The sequence below is a fragment of the Triticum urartu genome, chromosome 5A (assembly GCF_056163025.1).
Source record: "Triticum urartu cultivar PI428250 chromosome 5A, HENAU_Tu73, whole genome shotgun sequence".
In the NCBI taxonomy this organism is placed as follows: Eukaryota; Viridiplantae; Streptophyta; class Magnoliopsida; order Poales; family Poaceae; genus Triticum; species Triticum urartu.
Genome location: NC_141877.1, coordinates 602597112 through 602618501, shown reverse-complemented (window position 1 = coordinate 602618501; position 21390 = coordinate 602597112).

Below are 21390 nucleotides of genomic sequence, written 5' to 3'. Positions count from 1 at the left end.
ATGAAGAACTTGAGAGATCCAAAAACCAAGATCTATCCCTCAACTACGAGGGGAGGTAAGGAACTACCATCTAGCTCTGCGCTTGATTCACCTTCTGTTATGAGTAAGTTAGCGACACCTACACCTGCTTCTGCTATTCGTTCTGATATGTCGCATGTTATTGATGATGCCACTTCTGCTATGCATGATACTTATGATGAAACTACTTCTATGCCTGATACTACTGTGCCCCTTGGTGAATTTCTTGATGAATAAATTGCTAGGGCTAGAGAAAAAGAAATTATTGAATCTGAATACGATGATGATAGTGATGATGAAAATATGCATGTTATTCCTGAGGGCTATCTTTTTGATATGGAATCTTCTGCCGCTATTTTAGCTTGCAAGGATAGATATGAGCTTAAGAGGTTATTAATTAAATGGAACAAAGAATCACCTAGAGATAAAATGAAACCCGACCCTGCTTTTGCTACTTCACCTATATGTGTTCCTAATAAGGATTATGAATTCTCTGTGGATCCTGGTATAATTACTTTGGTTGAATCTGATCCGTTTTATGTCTATGAATCTGAAACTGTTGTGACACATATTACTAAGTTAAATGATATAGCTGCCCTGTTTACTAATGATGAGAGATCGCATTACTTTTATATACTCAAAATATTTCAGTTCTCATTAAAGGGTGATGCTAAGATATGGTTTAATTCTCTTGATCCTGGTTGTGTGCGTAGTCCCCAGGATATGATTTATTACTTCTCTGCTAAATATTTCCCTGCTCATAAGAAACAAGCTTCTTTGAGGGAAATATACAACTTCATGCAAATTAAAGAAGAGAGTCTCCCACAAGCTTGGGGGAAGCTTCTCAAGTTACTTAATGCCTTGCCTGATCATCCTTTTAAGAAACCTGAAATACTTGATATTTTTATAATGGACTAACCGATGCTTCCAGAGATTACCTGGATAGTTGTGTTGGTTCTCTTTTCAGGGAAAGAACACCGGATGAAGCTGAAATTCTATTGAATAATATGTTGACAAATTAAAATAATTGGGCACCTCCTGAGCCAACTCCTACTCCAATTACTGAATCTATTCTTAAACCAACTCCGAAGAAGAGAGGTGTTCTATTTCTCAGTCCCGAAGATATGCAAGAGGCAAAGAAATCTATGAAAGAAAAAGGTATTAAAGCTGAAAATGTTAAGAATTTACCACCTATTGAAGAAATACATGGTCTTAATATACCGCCTGTTGAAGAAACATATGATCTCAATTCTTTATTTATTGAAGAACCTCCTGATCCCGATATCCCGACACAGGTAGTAAAGGTAAATTCTCTCTATAGATATGATAAAGCTGAAGTTCCTCCTACTAAAATTGCTAGTCGGTGCTTGGATGAGTTTGATAACTTTATGTTTAAGCAAGACGATTTCAATGCTTATTTTGGTAGACAATTAAAAGAAAATGCTTATATGATTAGACGCTTGGGTGATTATATGGCTAATATTAAAGGTGAACTTAAACTTGTTAGCAAACATGCTTCTATGGTTACCACTCAAGTAGAACAAGTACTTAAGGCTCAAAAAGAAGTGCTTGCTGAAATGAATAGTAAGAAAAATGATTATGCTGTTAGAGTGGCCACTAGAACTGGTAGAATGACTCAGGAACCTTTGTATCCTGAAGGCCACCCTAAGAGAATCGAGCAAGATTCTCAAAGAAATAATATTGATGTTCCTAGTTCTTCTAAAAAGAAGAAGAAGAAAAATGATAGAACTGTGCAAACTTCTAGTGAACCTATTGCTAAACCACCTGATAATCCAAATAGTACTTCTATGTCTGATGTTGAAACACAATCTGGTAATGAACATGAACCTAATGAAAATATTAATAATGATGTTCATGATGATGCTCAACCTAGTAATGACAATGATGTAGAAATTGAGCCTGCTGTTGATCTTGATAACCCACAATCAAAGAATCAACATTATGATAAAAGAGACTTTGTTGCTAGGAAACATGGTAAAGAAAGGGAACATTGGGTTCAGAAACCCATGCCTTTTCCTCCGAAACCATCCAAGAAAAAGGATGATGAGGATTTTGAGCGCTTTGCTGAAATGATTAGGCCTATCTTTTTGCGTATGAGATTAACTGATGTGCTCAAAACAAATCCTTATGCTAAATATATGAAGGATATCAGTACTAATAAAAGAAAGATACCGGAAGCTGAGATTTCCACCATGCTTGCTAATTATACTTTTAAAGGTGGAATACCAAAGAAACTTGGAGATCCCGGAGTACCTACTATGCCTTGCTCCATTAAAAGAAATTATATTAAAACTGCTTTATGTGATCTTGGAGCCGGTGTTAGTGTTATGCCTCTCTCTTTATATCGTAGACTTGACTTGAATAAGCTGACACCTACCGAAATATCTTTGCAAATGGATGATAAATCAACTGCTATACCTGTCGGTATTTGTGAGGATGTGCCTGTTGTGGTTGCAAACGTTACTATTTTAACGGACTTTGTTATACTTGATATTCCCGAGGATGATAGTATGTCTATTATTCTTGGAAGACCTTTTCTTAATACTGCAGGGGCTGTTATTGATTGCAAAAAACGCAATGTCACTTTTCATGCTAATGGTAATGAGCATACGGTACACTTTCCAAGGAAACAACCTCAAGTTCATAGTATCAACTCTATTGGAAAAATTCCATCGATTATATTTGGAGGTTTTGAATTTCCTCTTCCTACTGTCAAGAAGAAATATGATATTCTTATTATTGGGGATGTGCATATCCCCGTTGAGGTAACTTAGTGTTATTCGAAATTTCTCCGTTGAGGTAACTTAGTGTTATTCTGCTGTGGCGTGTATGGAGCTGAGAATTCATGTGTGATGCCCAAGGTATCCAGATATGTATCAAGGCCAGTGTTCTTGAATTCAGTGCCATTGTCACTTCTGATGTGCTTTATCTTGGCGCCAAAATTGTTCATAGCTCGATTTGCGAAGCGTCTGAAGACATCCTGCACTTCAGTCTTGTAAAGGATTATGTGCACCCAAGTATATCTAGAATAATCATCAACAATTACGAAGCCATAGAGGCATGCAGAAGTAGTAAAAGTTGAGTAGTGAGTGGGACCGAAAAGATCCATGTGAAGCAGTTCGAAGGGTTGTGTAGTAGTCATGATTATCTTCGAAGGATGTTTTGCCCTTGTCATCTTCCCTGCTTCACAGGCACCGCATAAGTGATCTTTCTTAAACTTGACGCCCTCGATGCCTATGACGTGCTTTTTCTTCGCAAGGGTGTGGAGGTTCCTCATGCCAGCATGCCCAAGCCTTCGATGCCAAAGCCAGCATTCTGAAGCTTTTGCAAGAAGACATACTGCAAGTTGTGGTCCTGCTGAGAAATCTACCACATACAAATCACCTTTCCTATACCCTTCAAACACTAGAGATTTGTCAGATTCCATTAGCACCAGGCAGCGATATTTGCCAAACATTACAATCATATTCAAATCGCAAAGCATTGAGACAGACATTAAGTTGAAGCCAAGGGATTCAACAAGCATGACTTTATCCATGTGTTGATCCTTTGAGATTGCAACTCTACCTAGACCCAATACCTTACTTTTACCAGCGTCAGCGAATGTAATGTGGCTCTTGTCGGATGGATGTAAAGTTGAGTCCATAAGAAGGCTTCTTCTGCCAGTCATGTGATTTGTACACCCACTGTCAATAATCCATTCTGAAGACTTTGAAGTCGCTGGTGTCGTACCCTTGGCACCGCGTGCCATGAAGCAGTAGGTAGGAGTGGAGTCGTTCTTGTCATTTGCGTCAGTGTCGGTGATGCAATTATTAACTTCAGTGTTGAAGATGGACTTGGCGACGTATGCTGTAGCCAGACTCGCAATGCCAGAATCAGACTCCTCCTCAGATTCCACCTCTGCCTCCTCAGATGCGGATTCCTCCTCTGAATCCATCTCCTTGCCTACAAACGCACGCGCCTTGCCAGATGAGCTCTTCTTGTGTGATGAAGACTTTGATGAAGACTTGGAAGAAGACTTTGAGTGTTTCTTCTTCTTCTTGTCGTCAGAATCATATTCCTTGCTCTTCTTCTTCCTTCTGTTCTCATTGTCCCACTGTGGACACTCAGAGATGAAGTGCCAGTTTTCTTGCACTTGTGACATGTTTTCTTCTTGTAGTCATGAGCAGAAGCTTCATCATTCCTTGAGCTTGATCGTGAAGATTTTCTTAAGCCTTTCTTCTTGGTGAATTTTTGAAACTTCTTCACTAGCATTGCAAGTTCTCTTCCAATGTCTTCAGGATCATCAGAACTGCAGTCAGATTCTTCTTCAGATGAGGAGACAGCTTTTGCCTTCAAGGCACGAGTTCGCCCATAGTTTGGACCGTAGATATCTCTTTTCTCAGAAAGCTGGAACTCATGTGTGTTGAGCCTTTCAAGTATGTCAGACGGATCGAGTGTCTTGAAATCAGGACGTTCTTGAATCATCAGGGCCAGAATGTCAAACGAACTATCAAGTGATCTCAGCAGCGTCTTGACGATTTCATGTTTGGTGATCTCAGTAGCGCCGAGGGCTTGAAGCTCATTTGTGATGTCAGTGAGCCGATCAAAGGTGTGCTAGACATTCTCATTGTCATTTCGTTTGAAGCAGTTGAAGAGATTGCGAAGGACATTGATTCTTTGATCTCTCTGGGTTGATATGCCTTCATTAACTTTGGAGAGCCAATCCCAGACCAGTTTGGATGTCTTCAAGGCACTCACACGGCCATACTGTCCTTTGGTCAGATGACCACATATGATATTCTTGGCAGTAGAGTCCAGTTGAACGAACTTCTTGACATCAGCAGCAGTGACACCTTCTCCAGCCTTGGGAACGCCGTTTTCGACGACATACCATAGGTCGACGTCAATGGCTTCAAGATGCATGCGCATCTTATTCTTCCAGTAGGGATATTCAGTTCCATCGAAGACGGGACAAGCAGCGGAGACTTTGATTATCCCTGCAGTCGACATAGCTAAAACTCCAGGTGGTTAAACCGAATCACACAGAACAAGGGAGCACCAAGCTCTGATACCAATTAAAAGTGCGTTATATCGACTAGAGGGGGGGTGAATAGGCGATTCTTATGAAAGTCTTCAAAACGTGAGAGTTATGAAGACAAACAGTGAAGATTATGCCTATTACTATGCAGCGGAAGTTAGATTACACTAGGCCAGCCATGGTCATGTATTCAATAGAGTGAAAGCGCAATGACAAACAGCTTCAGTGTAATAAGGATCAGGTAGGAAGAAGTTATGAAGCCGAACAGATCATACATTCATGTTGTGAAGACAAAAGATAAAGCAAGCATGCAATGGCTTCACAATGAATAACTGTAAGTGAAGGGAAGTGAAGATGAAACCAGTGACACGTTGAAGACAATGATTTGTTGGACCAGTTCCAGTTGCTGTGACAACTGTACGTCTGGTTGGAGCGGCTAGGTATTTAAACCAAAGGACACACAGTCCCGGACACCCAGTCAAGGACACTTAGTCCAAGACACCCAGTCCTCACCGTTTTCTCCTTGAGCTAAGGTCACACAGACCTTGCTCAATCACTCAGGTAAGTCTTCAAGGTAGACTCCCAAACCTTCACAGACTTCGTTCACTGGCAATCCACAATTTCTCTTGGATGCTCAGAACGCGACGCCTAACCGTCTGGAGGATGCACAGTCCTCAAGTGTAATAAGTCTTCAAATCACACAGACACGAAGACTTAAGTGATGCCCAATTTACTCTGGCTCTGGGTGGTTATGGCTTTTCTCCTCACTAGGAATTTTTCTTTCAAAGGCTTCGAGGTGGGTTGCTCTCAAACAACAAAAGCCGTGCACTGAAATCTGAGCAGCCAACCGTTTATGGTTGTGGGGGGTGGACTATTTATAGCCACTTGGCAACCCGACCTGATCTGTCCGAAATGACCCTGGGTCACTAAGGAACTGACACGTGTACCAACGGTCGAATTTTGAACTCACACGGCAACTTTACTTGGGCTACAAGTAAAGCTGACTTGTCTGACTCTGGACAAGATTTTCTCTCAAAGTCTTCGCTCGAAGACATAGGATTTGAATTAGGCATCACTTCAGTCATTCTGACTGGTTCTCTTCGACCCCACTTAACAGTACGGTGGTTCCTATGACACAACATGAATGAAATAAAACTACGAAGGATCTAGGTCTTCGAGTTCCAAAAGCTTCATAGGGAGTCTTCTCATGTCATTGTCTTCAATATGAATATCTTCATAAACCACCATTGTCTTCAATGTCTTCGTACATTTTAGGGGTCATCTCTGGTAGTAAAACCGAATCAATGAGGGACTTCTACCTGTGTTTTGCTGCAATTCTCACAAACACGTTAGTCCCTCAACTAGGTTTGTCGTCAATACTCCAAAACCAACTAGGGGTGACACTAGATGCACTTACAATCAATGAACACTACGACGAACTTATCCAAAAACTCCATAAACACTTTGTTCATCAGGTTCATAAAATAGGCAGGCGCGTTAGTCAATCCAAATGACATAACGGTATACTCATACAATCCGTATCTCGTGGTAAAAGCTGTCTTAGGTATGTCCTGCTCTCGAATCTTCAATTGGTGGTACCCTGATCGCAAATCGATCTTGGAAAACACTTTAGCTCCTTGCAACTGATCGAACAGATCGTTGATCATTGGCAGTGGGTACTTATTCTTGATGGTTACTTCATTCAATCCCCGGTAATCTACAACCATCCTTAATGATCCATCCTTCTTTTCCACTAGAAGTACGGGTGATCCCCAAGGCGAAGAACTTGGGCGAATGTAACCTTTATCCAATAACTCCTTAATCTGATTCTTAATTTCCACCAAATCCTTTGCTGGCATTCGGTACGGTCGCTTCGATATTGGGCCTGTACCTGGCAATAACTCAATCAAAAACTCAATGTCTCTATCCGGTGGCATGCCTGGCAATTCCTCGGGAAATACATCAGGAAAATCCTTTACCACTGGTACTTCTTCTTGCACAACTCCTGTTAGGCAATTCACTTGTGTCCTTTTTGGTACATGCCGGGATACATACTTGATCCTTCTCCCTTCTGGTGTAGTAAGCAAAATTGACTTACTAGCACACTCGATATTCCCTTCATACTTTGATAACCAATCCATGCCTAATATCACATCCAATCCTTGAGATTCCAATACTATTAGGTCTGAGGGAAACACATAGTTACCAATCCTTAATGGTAACCGATCACACCATCGTCTAGCCTTAAACTCCGCTCCTGGTGAGCTTACTAACATGGGTGACCTAAGGGCTTGGGTTGGCAGGTTATACTTATCCACGAATCCCCTTGATATGTATGAATGAGATGCACCAGTGTCAAAAAGAACGAGTGCAGTAAATGACTTAACCAAAAACTTACCGATTACTGCATCGGGCTGATCTTCAACCTCCTCACCATTAACGTGGTTCACCTGTCCCCTATTGAAAGGGTTCGGCTTCTTCCCAGAGCTTCCATTGCCATTTCCATTCTGGCCTTCAGGACATTCATTGGCATAATGTCCGGTCTTCGAACACTTGAAACAGGTGACTTGGCTCAGGTCTCTCTTGGTTGGGGTCGATGGGGTGGTACGGTTCTGGCCGTTGCTTCCTCCATTCCCATTACCATTCTTGTGGCCATTATGGTTGTGCGTGCTACCTCCTCCATGGGTATGCTGAAACTGAAATCCCGGTTTAGGGGTAAAACGGGGCTTCTGCTGGGCTCCAGAGTTATACTTCCCCTGTCCATACTTCCTCTTACGGTTCTCCATCTGCTGTTGCTTCCCTTCAATCATGATGGCACGATCTACCAACTCCTGGTAGTTGTTGAAACTTGCTACCATCAACTTGATGCTTAGTTCATCATTCAGTCCTTCCAGAAACTTCTCCTGCTTAGCTGCATCCGTAGCAACGTCATCTGGGGCATAACGGGCTAGCTTACTAAACTCCTCCACATACTGGCCAACAGTCCTTCCTCCTTGGCGTAAGTTGCGAAACTCACGCTTCTTTATGGCCATAGCTCCTGCTGAAACATGGGCAGTGCGGAAAGCTTGCTGAAACTGATCCCATGTGACAGTGTCAACTGGGTAAGTGGCTGTGAAATTCTCCCACCATGCTGCCGCGGGTCCGTCAAGCTGGTGTGCGGCAAACTTCACTTTCTCACCATCCGTGCATCCTGCAGTGGTCAACTCCCTTCCTATCTTGCGGAGCCAATCGTCTGCTACTATCGGCTCGGTGCTACTGGAAAACACCGGCGGGTTCAGCCTAAGGAAACGGGCTAAGTGGTCAACAGGTGGTGGTGGTGGTGGGTTGTGGTTGTTGTTCTGTTGGTTCTGAACTAACATCTGCATCAATTGATTCTGCTGCTGGATCAACTGAGTGAGCTCCGATGGAAATCAATTGTCACGTCCTAGAGGCATCTGAGGGTTTAGAAAAGACGAGAATTAAGAATTGAGGGGGTCTAAAGGGAAAACACTACCCATATGCACATGAGGCAAATGCACACAAAATCACTTCAATCAATCAAACAAGGGCTTACAAATGGTCTAAAACTATCGCAAAAGTGCTCGACTATAATGTTTTACATGGGGGAAATACTACTACTATCTGGCGGTCATCTAGAAATTTGAACCGGTGGAAGACTCCATGATATCTGCTCCAGCTTCGTCTTCAAAGTCGGGTTCACTTGGATCCGAATCGGTGTCGTCGATGATGATGTAGTTGTCCGGACATGCGACGTACTCGTCTTCCTCCTGGGATGCTAACTTCCTCTTGAGTTCTTCAATCTCCTGCTTAAGATCGTTATTGTGCCTTGCTAGAGCTACGATCTCGTCCATGTAGTCCTTGCGTGTAAACTTCAGTTCTCCTTCTAGCTCAATGATCCTTGCCTTCGCATTCTTCAACTCCATCATATCATTGCACATCTGGTTCTCGTGGCGTCGAATGTGCTGGTTTAACTCCTGGATGAATGCTGCAATGGATCTATCCTTCTTGGTGCTGACTAACTCCCATTGTTCATCTCGGCGTCCGCAAATCTGGTAGATAGTGTCCTTGAGGTCTTCTTGATAAATTTCTCCAATGCGTCCTATGGTGATATGGGCTGCCATGCTCTTTCCCAGACTCCAGGTTGGTGCATTGAAAACACTATCTATGGGTTTCATGATTGGCGCGAATGTCCTTCCCGGAACGTGAGCTTGAATCTTCCAGCGCTCCTCTTCAGGCAGAGTGGCGTTGAAGGTTCCCGTGAAGCTTGGTAATCCAATGTTCAGGTACTTGGTGACTTCCTTCAGGTGAAATCCAAATGGTGTGCCTTCATCCGGTTGAGCGTACTTAATCTTCACGTTCGTCATCCTAATAGAGTAGAAAAGACGAGGAGTTAGAAAATGAGGAGAGAATAGTGATCTATGGCTTTAACTTAGTGGTCGTGTCCTACAGTCAGCGTGTGCTCTGATACCATCTCTGTAGCGACCTGACCCGAATGGATCACGTCTACTGTGCTACGGTGTCATCCCTGGATCAGTAATGCTGACACCACACAGTACATCGAGGTTTTATAGCAGAGTTGCAATCACACACTTATTACATCGATGGCTCAAAAAGAACTTATTACACTGAATATGGCTTAAGGCCATATTATAAAGATAACAGCGGAAGACTTGGAAGATAAATGGGTCCATCAACTCCAGCGGCATCACTGAGTATAGGGCCACGACCTAAACGCACCTCAATCGACGTCTGAAAAGTCTGCAACATTAACGTTGCAGCCCGAAAACGGGTCAGCACATGGAATATGCTGGCAATGTAACACATAGAGAGTAATGGAATGAAACAGCTATACTATATGCATATATGGCTGGTGGAAAGCTCTATGGTTACAGTTTTGCGTAAAGCCAATTTTTCCCTACTGCAAAGGAATAAATTTATTTAACTATCATGGTGGTTGTGAAACATTGAGAATGGTTGACAGCATTCTCAATCCCAATTAAAAATAATTAAAACCCAACAACATTAATTAGAAGTAACATGTTGAGATTCACAATGATATTCAAGTACTAGATAGTCAAGTTGTCCATAACCGGGGACACGGCTAATCATGATTAGTTTGTACACTCTGCAGAGGTTTGCGCACTTTTCCCCACAAGACTCGATCGCCTCCGTTTGTTTTCTCGCACTACATGGTGTTTGAGAAACGGATGACCGAGACATAGTCTTTCAGAAGCGCTAGCACCTTACATGTGGGGTAGACCGTACCACCTACAACCCCTACATTTGCTAGTCCACCCCGTAAGAGTTCGCACAACTTAGTCAACTATGCCAGAGCCCATAATGGCTTGTGGCTGCACACGGAAGTTTCTAGCATGAAAGATCTTATGATCCCTTTGAGCCTGGGTGGCGGTCCAAAAAAAACAGGCAAGTCCTGATAGACATCAGGTGCCTCAATCCACCCAGATGTGTGTTTAAGTTGCCACCTTAGATAAACCATTAAAATTATCAACTCACATCTGTCATGGTTATCACTCACCCAATCCACGTCTACTAGCATAGCATGGCATAATAATAAGCAAACGTAGAAGTAACTCCCAAAGGTTTCATAGTAATACAGGTGATAGGTACTACCTCATCTACTTCCCATCCCACAATTTCATTAGATCCTAATCATGCAATGTGTGAGGATTGATCTAATGCAATAAAACATGGGTTGTAGAAAAGGTATGATCAAAGTGTTACTTGCCTTGCTGATGATCCGCGAGTCCTAGGGTTTCGAAGTAACAAGCGGCGCAATCCGGGTAATCTATCGCAGACAAACAAGCACACAATAAGTACTCATCTAATGCATAGGTAAAACTCGAACAAGAGATCGAACCAGATAGTTCAACTTAAGAACTCCGGTTGCAAAGAAAGAACGAATCGAACAAAGAAACGGAAAACAAACGGCGGAAGAAAACAACTCGGTTCTAGCAAGTTGAAACTAGGTCAAAATTTTATCGGGGCAAAAGCTTGTTCAAGTTGATTAGACGGAACGGCGGTTTCGAGAAGAAACTCCAGGCGCTTGAATCACCTGATTCCGATAAACGAGCGAAAAGAAAGACTAGAAAGAAGATCGGATCTGAGATCGCGATCGTGGAATAAATCCGACGAAAAGAAAAAGAAGAACGGTTAAACGAACGGACGTCGTTAACCTAGAAAAATCCGGTGATCACGTTCCTTAGGACGAACGGTCCGGCGAACGGTCCAAAGAGAACTAAATCGGAGAAGAAAACGAATCCGATCTAGGGTTTCGGAGAAGAAAACCGAACGAAAAACCGATCTAGAAAACCGGAACGGTTTAGAGAAGAAAAGAATCGGAACGATTAGAAGAAAACGATCCGAGAAAAAGAGACGCGGGGCAACCTCGGCGAGGTCTCCGGTGAGGGGCTCCGGCGGCGTGGGCATGGGCGGCGGCGCGGGAGGCGGCGGCTTAGGGCGGCGCGCGGGTGAGGTGGTGCGGCGGCGCGGCGTGGGGTGGCAAGGTGCGGTGTGGAGGAGAGGGGCTTTGATTTGATGTCTAGAGGGGGGGGGGTTCTTGGGTATTTATATTGGGGAGGGGGGGTTTACTTGGGGTAGAGGGCAAGGAATTAGACTAGGAATAGGAATCCTAGATGAAAAAGAAAAACGGAAAGAGGAAAAAGCTAGCCTAGAGTCCATCTAGGACTCGGCTAAAGAAGCAAGAGGCGAGGCGGCGGCCTCCTGCGCCAGCGCTAGGCGCGCGCGGCTCCCTGGGGCAGTGGCCTTTGGCCCGGCTGGGCCTTGGCCTGGCCGGCCTTGGTAAGTTTTTTTTTATAAACGGTTCAGCGCGAGAGAAAAAAAACCAAAAGAGATCTAAACGAACTCCGAAAAATCTAAAGTAAATTTTCCCCGACTCCTAAAAATGAGCCGAACAAAATGAACTTTTCTCCGGACCTAAAATGCAATTTTCGAAAACGCGCATTTTTCCCTATCCAAATAAAATGCAAATAAAACTCTGGGAAAAAAATTGATCTATTTATTAAATCTTCATTTTTCCGAAATTTTGGGAAAGTCATATTATTCCCTCTCTCTTATATTTTGACACCGGAAAATAATTGAAGATAAAATAAGTAAATCAAACGATCCTCTTTTCAAATTTTGAGAGAACTCAAATATGAAAATAACGAAATCTCCAACTCTCTCCGAGGGTCCTTGAGTTGCGTGAAATTTCTAGGATCAACCCAAAATGCGAGAAAATATGATATGCATATGATCTAGTGTATAACATTCCAAATTGAAAATTTGGGATGTTACATAAGCACCGTGAAATTCTTTGACAACTAAACTGCTGGCTATATGATGTTGGCCATATATATTGTACGTATATAATGTGAAGAAACGAGTGGTAGTACTATACCAACTAAAAGATGAAATGTAAGAAATACTAGTATGTACGTACTGAAGAGTTGAAGTAACGAGAAGAAACATAACATAGTTCTGCTGGGGGCTCAGCACAGCACACCCCTCAAATTAAATTAAGCACACTTGAAATTAAACTTTGCAACTATTCCGGTAGACACTGCATTAGAACCACCATGAGCAACGACACTGCCACCTTACTCGGAGTCCTCGTCCACGTCCTCGACTTCGTCCTTGTCCCTCTTCCTCTTGGCCGATACTTCTTTGCTTGAACTGCACACTTGGCTGTTGCTCTTCATCCAACCCTTGTAGATATTGAAGCAAAGGTAGCCATCCATTGCAGCGTAGTGGATGTGGTCTATATCTAGTACATTCCGCTGCCATGCATGACGATGAAACGTGTATGGAGGTTTCTCAAGTTTACCGTACGAAGGATGAACCATGGCTCCTGCCAGGGTCAGCATTGAAGGCTGACGAGAGGACACTAGCCGATTCTTCTGGAGGTCGAAGGTGTTGCCTATAATGAGGCCTATCCGATGCAGGACTTCTTTGTCGTTACCAAAGTCTACAGTAACGAATTTGACGAGGTTGCTCTCGAGGAAGTCCTTAAAATCCTGCCACTCAACGTCGGCATGGCATATGTGGTAGACCAAGCATAAGTCATGCATGCAAACCTGGATCACGGCGGGTTTCTTCCTCTCTTCGTCCTTTAGATCCTTCTCTGGTCCTAGGACTGTGGTGTACTCAACATCTAGCCCAGCGACCCACTCATCATCTGAGTCTTCGAACATGCGTCTGAAGTGAGAAAGGCATCCTTTCACCGTCGCGGAAGAATGGGTGTAGATGACGTCGAACTCATCGCCGGTGATGGTTCTACTACACAACCTTCTTCTTGTAGACGTTGTTGGGCCTCCAAGTGCAGAGGTTTGTAGGACAGTAGCAAATTTCCCTCAAGAGGATGACCTAAGGTTTATCAATCCGTAGGAGGCGTAGGATGAAGATGGTCTCTCTCAAGCAACCCTGCAACCAAATAACAAAGAGTCTCTTATGTCCCCAACACACCCAATACAATGGTAAATTGTATAGGTGCACTAGTTCGGCGAAGAGATGGTGATACAAGCGGTATATGGATGGTAGATAAAGGTATTTGTAATCTGAAATTATAAAAACAGCAAGGTAACTAATGATAAAAGTGAGCGTAAACGGTATTGCAATGTGTTGAAACAAGGCCTAGGGTTCATACTTTCACTAGTGCAAGTTGTCTCAATAATAATAACATAATTGGATCACATAACTATCCCTCAACATGCAACAAAGAGTCACTCCAAAGACACTAATAGCGGAGAACGAATGAAGAGATTACGGTAGGGTACGAAACCACCTCAAAGTTATTCTTTCCAATCAATCTGTTGGGCTATTCCTATAAGTGTCACAAAGAGCCCTAGAGTTCGTACTAGAATAACACCTTAAGACACAAATCAACCAAAACCCTAATGTCACCTAGATACTCCAATGTCACCTCAAGTATCCGTGGGTATGATTATATGATATGCATCACACAATCTCAGATTCATCTATTCAACCGACACATAGGACCACAAAGAGTGCCCCAAAGTTTCTACCAGAGAATCACGACAAAAACGTGTGCCAACCCCTATGCATAGGTTCATGGGTGGAACCCGCAAGTTGATCACCAAAACATACATCAAGTGAATCACGTGATATCCCATTATCACCACAGATATCCACGGCAAGACATACATCAAGTGTTCTCAAATCTATAAAGACTCAATCCGATAAGATAACTTCAAAGGGGAAACTCAATTCATTACAAGAGAGAAGAGGGGGAGGAGAAACATATGATCCAACTATAATAGCAAAGCTCGCGATACATCAAGATCGTATCATATCAAGAACACGAGAGAGAGAGAGAGATCAAACACATAGCTACTGGTAGATACCCTTAGCCCCGAGGGAGAACTACTCCCTCCTCGTCATGGAGAGCACCGGGATGATGAAGATGGCCACCGGAGAAGGATTACCCCCTCCGGCAGGGTGCCGGAATGGGTCTAGATTGGTTTTCGGTGGCTACGAAGGCTTATGGCGGCGGAACTCCCGATCTAATCTCCGTTCTGGAAGTTTTAAGATACGTAGGTATATATGGGTACAAGGGGTACGTCGATGGACCGAAGGGGGGCCACGAGGCAGGGGGGGCGCCCCCCCTACCCTCGCGAGCACCTCCTTCATCTTCTGACGTAGGGTCCAAGTCTATCCGGTAGGTTTCCTTCCAAAAATAACTTCTCCAGTTGATTTCGTTCCATTTTGACTCCGTTTGATATTCCTTTTCCTCGAAACACTGAAATAGGCATAAAACAGCAAATCTGGGCTGGGCCCCCGGTTAATAGGTTAGTCCCAAAAATAATAGAAAAGTGGAAAATAAAGCCCAATATTGCCCAAAACAATAGATAATATAGCATGGATCAATCAAAAATTATAGATACGTTGGAGACATATCAGCATCCCCAAGCTTAATTCCTGCTCGTCCTCGAGTAGGTAAATGATAAAAACAGAATTTTTGATGCGGAGTGCTACTTGGCATAATTTCAATGTAATTCTTATTAATTGTGGCATGAATATTCAGATCCATAAGATTCAAGTCAAAAGTTTAATATTGACATAAAAACAATAATACTTCAAGCATACTAACTAAGCAATTATGTCTTCTCAAAATAACATGGCCAAAGAAAGCTATCCCTACAAAATCATATAGTCTGGCTATGCTCAATCTTCACCACACAAAATATTTAAATCATGCACAACCCCGATGACAAGCCAAGCAATTGTTTCATACTTTTGATGTTCTCAAACTTTTTCAATCTTCACGCAATACATGAGTGTGAGCCATGGATATAGCACTATAGGTGGAATAGAATGGTGGTTGTGGAGAAGATAAAAAAGGATAAGATAGTCTCACATCAACTAGGCGTATCAACGGGCTATGGAGATGCCTATCGATAGATATCAATGTGAGTGAGTAGGGATTGCCATGCAACGGATGCACTAGAGCTATAAATGTATGAAAGCTCAACAAAGGAAACTAGTGGGTGTGCATCCAACTAGCTTGCTCACGAAGACCTAGGGCACTTGAGGAGGCCCATTGTTGGAATATACAAGCCAAGTTCTATAATGAAAGATTCCCACTAGTATATGAAAGTGCCAACATAAGAGACTCTCTATCATGAAGATCATGGTGCTACCTTGAAGCACAAGTGTGGAAAAAGGATAGTAGCATTGTCCCTTTTATTTTATTTTTTTATTTTTTATTTTTTTATTTTGCCTTTCCTTTTTTTATTTGGCCTTACCCCTTTTTTGGGGCCTTCTCTTTTTTTCTTTGGCCTTTCTCTTTTTTTGGGACAATGCTCTATTGAATGATGATCATCACGCTTCTATTTATTTACAACTCAATGATTACAACTCGATACTAGAACAAAGTATGACTCTATATGAATGCCTCCGGCGGTGTACCGAGATTGCGATGAATCAAGAGCGACATGTATGAAAAATTATGAATGGCGGCTTTGCCACAAATACGATGTCAACTACATGATCATGCAAAGCAATATGATAATAATGAATGTGTCATGATGAACGGAATGGTGGAAAGTTGCATGGAAATATATCTCGGAATGGCTATGGAAATGCCATAATAGGTACGTATGGTGGCTGTTTTGAGGAAGGTATATGGTGGGTTTATGGTACCGGCAAAAGTTGCGCGGTACTAGAGAGGCTAGCAATGGTGGAAGGGTGAGAGTGCGTATAATCCATGGACTCAACATTAGTCATAAAGAACTCACATACTTATTGCAAAAATCTATTAGTTATCGAAACAAAGTACTACGCGCATGCTCCTGGGGGACAGATTGGTAGGAAAATACCATTGCTCGTCCCCGACCGCCACTCATAAGGAAGACAATCAATAAATAAATCATGTTCCGACTTCATCACATAACGGTTCACCATATGTGCATGCTATGGGAATCACAAACTTCAACACAAGTATTTCTCAAATTCACAACTACTCAACTAGCATGACTCTAATATCACCATCTCCATATCTCAAAACAATCATCAAGTATCAAACTTCTCATAGTATTCAAAACACTCATAAGAGAATTTTATTATTAATCTTGTATACCTAGCATATTAGGATTTTAAGCAAATTACCATGCTATTTAAGACTCTCAAAATAATATAAGTGAAGCATGAGAGTTCATCTATTTCTTCAAAATAAAACTACCACCATGCTCTAAAAGATATAAGTGAATCACTAGAGCAAATGACAAACTACTCCGAAAGATATAAGTGAAGATCAATGAGTAGTCGAATAATTATGCAACTATGTGAAGACTCTCTAACATTTAAGAATTTCAGATCTTGGTATTTTATTCAAACAGCAAGCAAAGAAAAATAAAATGACATTCTAAGAATAGCAAACATCATGTGAAGAAGCAAAAACTTAGGATCAACCGATACTAATCGATAATTGATGAAGAAGAAAGGTGGGATGCCAACCGGGGCATCCCCAAGCTTACATGCTTGAAACTTCTTGAAATATTATCTTGGGGTTCCTTGGGCATCCCCAAGCTTTAGCTTTTTGTCTCCTTAATTCCTCTCATATCACGGTCTCCCTAAATCTCAAAAGCTTCATCCACACAAAACTCAACAAGGACTCGTGAGATAAGTTAGTATAAACCATTGCAAAAACCTTATCATACTATACTATAGCAAATCACTAAAATTATTATTCAACATTGCATACTAAATGCCTCTGCATATTTAATAGTCCTATTCACAGAAAGAATCATTAAAGAAGCAAACATATGCAAACAATGCAAACATAACAGCAATCTGCCTAAACAGGATAGTCTGTAAAGAATGCTGCAACATCCATACTTCCCTACCTCAAAAAATTATGAAAGAAAATTTCCACTGTAGTAAATTTATCAGAGCTTAATATTAAAAAGGTTTCAACATTTTACCACATTCTTACTTTCCTAGGGAATTATTGTAACAGCGGTAAACTTTCTGTTTTCAAACAGCAACATGTGGACTTCTAAAATAGGCATAATAAAGGCTATCAATGCCACTTTTATTGAAATAAAAGATGCAAAACATTGTTCTAAATAACAGCAAGCAAATCCTAACAAAATAAATTGACGCTCCAAGCAAAACACATATCATGTGGTGAATAAAAATATAGCTCCAAGTAAAGTTACCGATGAACGAAGACGAAAGAGGGGATACCTTCCGGGGCATCCCCAAGCTTAGGCTCTTGGATATACTTGAATATTACCTTGGGGTGCCTTGGGCATCCCCAAGCTTAGGCTCTTGCCACTCCTTATTCCATAGTCCATCGAATCCTTACCCAAAACTTGAAAACTTCACAACACAAAACTTAACAGAAAACTCGTAAGCTCCGTTAGTATAAGAAAACAAAAGACCACTTCAAGATACTGTAATGAACTCATTCTTTATTTATATTGGTGTTAAACCTACTTTATTCCAACTTCTCTATGGTTTATAAACTATTTTACTAGCCACAAATTCATCAAAATAAGTAAACAACACATGAAAAACAGAATCTGTCAAAAACAGAACAGTCTGTAGTAATCTGGATCAAACGTATACTTCTGGAACTCATAAAATTCTCAAATAAATTGCTGGACCTGAGGAATTTATATATTAATCATATTAAAAAATAATTAACTAAATAGCACTCTCCAAATAAAAATGGCAGCAATTCTCGTGAGCGCTAAAGTTTCTGTTTTTTACAGCATGATCAACAAGACTTTCCCCAAGTCTTCCCAAAGGTTGTACTTGGCACACACACTAATTAAAAGCATAAAACCACATATAAACAGAGGCTAGATGAATTATTTATTACTAAACAGGAATAAAAAGTAAGGAGCTAAAATAAAATTGGGTTGCCTCCCAACAAGCGCTGTCGTTTAATGCCCCTAGCTAGGCATGATGGTTTCAATGATGCTCACATAAAAGATAAGAATTGAAACATAAAGAGAGCATCATGAAGAATATGACTAGCACATTTAATTCTAACCCACTTAATATGCATAGGGATTTTGTGAGCAAACAACTTGTGGGAGCAATATTCAACTAGCATAGGAAGGCAAAACAAGCATAACTTCAAAACTTTAAGCACATAGAGACGAAACTTGATATTATTGCAATTCCTACAAGCATATATTCCTCCCTCATAATAATTTTCAGTAGAATCATGAATGAATTTAACAATATAACCAGTACCTAAAGCATTCTTTTCATGATCTACAAGCATAGAAATTTTATTTCTCTCCACATAAGCAAAATTCTTCTCATTCTGAATAGTGGGAGTATCATAGGAAACTCGAATACTATAAATTGTTTCCACATTAAAAGAGTAATGTTCAGAGAAGGGGTAATCATAACCATGACAAGTTTTATAAATATAATCACTACTTTTTATAGCATAAGTATCATCACAATAGTCATCATAAGTAGGAGGCATGCTATCATCATTATAAACTTGCATATCAAAACTTGGGAGACTAAAAATATCATCTTCCCCAAGCTTGGGACAAACATTAATTGCAGAAAATATATTCTCAAATATGTCATCCTCATCAAACATAGCTTCCCCAAGCTTGGGCCTTTTCATATCATAAGCATAATCACTCTCATCATTAATAGTATAGATAGCACCGATAGTATAGCAATTATTATATTCTTCCAAGCAAGTACCAAAAAGATTTTCAAGATCATAAGAAGTATCATTATCTTCCCAATCATAATCATCACAACAAGCAATAGGCATAACGAGATCATCATCAAGTGTATCATCTTCATTTTCATTAGGCACAGCAATAATAGGAGCAACTTTATTTGGGAGAGATACCTTTTTACCTTTCTTCCTTTTTCTTTTCTTCTTCTTCACCACATCATGTGTCGGTTCAATCCTATTTTTGGAGCTCCTTATTAATGAGATTGGTTGAATAGAAGGCTCCTCCTCATTACCTGATTCATCATAAGAAATAATAGGAGGATACTGGGAAGTCGCTTCCCTTTCATTAGTATTTTCTTCACCCTCTATTTGTTTTCTTTTCTTTATGTAATTGGCAATATAAGGATTTTCAATGCAATTCACCGCACAATACATATAAATATTCTCTAGATCAAAATCAAGAACTCTATCAACATTAAACTTTGGAATACCCTCAGTTATACGTTTCATTTCTTCATAACCCAAAAGAAGGCTAAGCTCTTTATGATGCTCAAGGGTAATCAAATTATCACAATGTTTGGACACGACTTGGTCATGAAACAAATAGCATTGGAGCTTTAAATGACCATGTTCATTGCAAAGTTCACAAGGGGCACGAAAAATATTGAATCTATCAGCACATTCATCAAGCTCTTCTTGCAACAATTTAGTTTCTAAGTACTTATGCCTCTTGCAATATCTATCTTCCCTATTTGGTGTGTACTTGCAAACCCAGTCTACTCCACAAAAATTGACATGTTTATAGGAGGCATTTTCATCATAACTAGTGCAATCATCATTAGCATCATGGATATTCAAAGAATTCGTACTAACAACATTGCAATCATGCTCATCATTCAAATATTTAGTGCCAAACATTTTAGAGATCTCTTCTTCTAGCACTTGAGCACAATTATCCTTTCCATCATACTCACGAAAGATATTAAAAAGGTGAAGCGTATGAGACAAACTCAATTCCATTTTTTATAGTTTTCTTTTATAAACTAAACTAGTGATAAAACAAGAAACAAAAAGACTCGATTGCAAGATCTAAAGATATACCTTCAAGCACTCACCTCCCCGGCAACGGCGCCAGAAAAGAGCTTGATGTCTACTACACAACCTTCTTCTTGTAGACGTTGTTGGGCCTCCAAGTGCAGAGGTTTGTAGGATAGTAGAAAATTTCCCTCAAGTGGATGACCTAAGGTTTATCAATCCGTAGGAGGCGTAGGATGAAGATGGTCTCTCTCAAGCAACCCTGCAACCAAATAACAAAGAGTCTCTTGTGTCCCCAACACACCCAATACAATGGTAAATTGTATAGGTGCACTAGTTCGGCGAAGAGATGGTGATACAAGTGGTATATGGATAGTAGATAATGGTTTTTGTAATCTGAAATTCTAAAAACAGCAAGGTAACTAATGATAAAAGTGAGCGTAAACGGTATTGCAATGCGTGGAAATAAGGCCTAGGGTTCATACTTTTGCTAGTGTAAGTTCCCTCAACAATACTAACATAATTGGATCACATAATTATCCCTCAACATGCAACAAAGAGTCACTCCAAAGTCACTAATAGCGGAGAACAAACGAAGAGATTATGGTAGGGTACGAAACCACCTCAAAGTTATTCTTTCCAATCAATCTCTTGGGCTATTCCTATAAGTGTCACAAATTGCCCTAGAGTTCGTACTAGAATAACACCTTAAGACACAAATCAACCAAAACCCTAATGTCACCTAGATACTCCAATGTCACCTCAAGTATCCGTGGGTATGATTATACGATATGCATCACACAATCTCAGATTCATCTATTCAACCGACACATAGGACCACAAAGAGTGCCCCAAAGTTTCTACCGGAGAATCACGACGAAAACGTGTGCCAACCCCTATGCATAGGTTCATGGGTGGAACCCGCAAGTTGATCACCAAAACATACATCAGGTGAATCACGTGATATCCCATTCTCACCACAGATATCCACGGCAAGACATACATCAAGTGTTCTCAAATCTATAAAGACTCAATCCGATAAGATAACTTCAAAGGGGAAACTCAATTCATTACAAGAGAGAAGAGGGGGAGGAGAAAC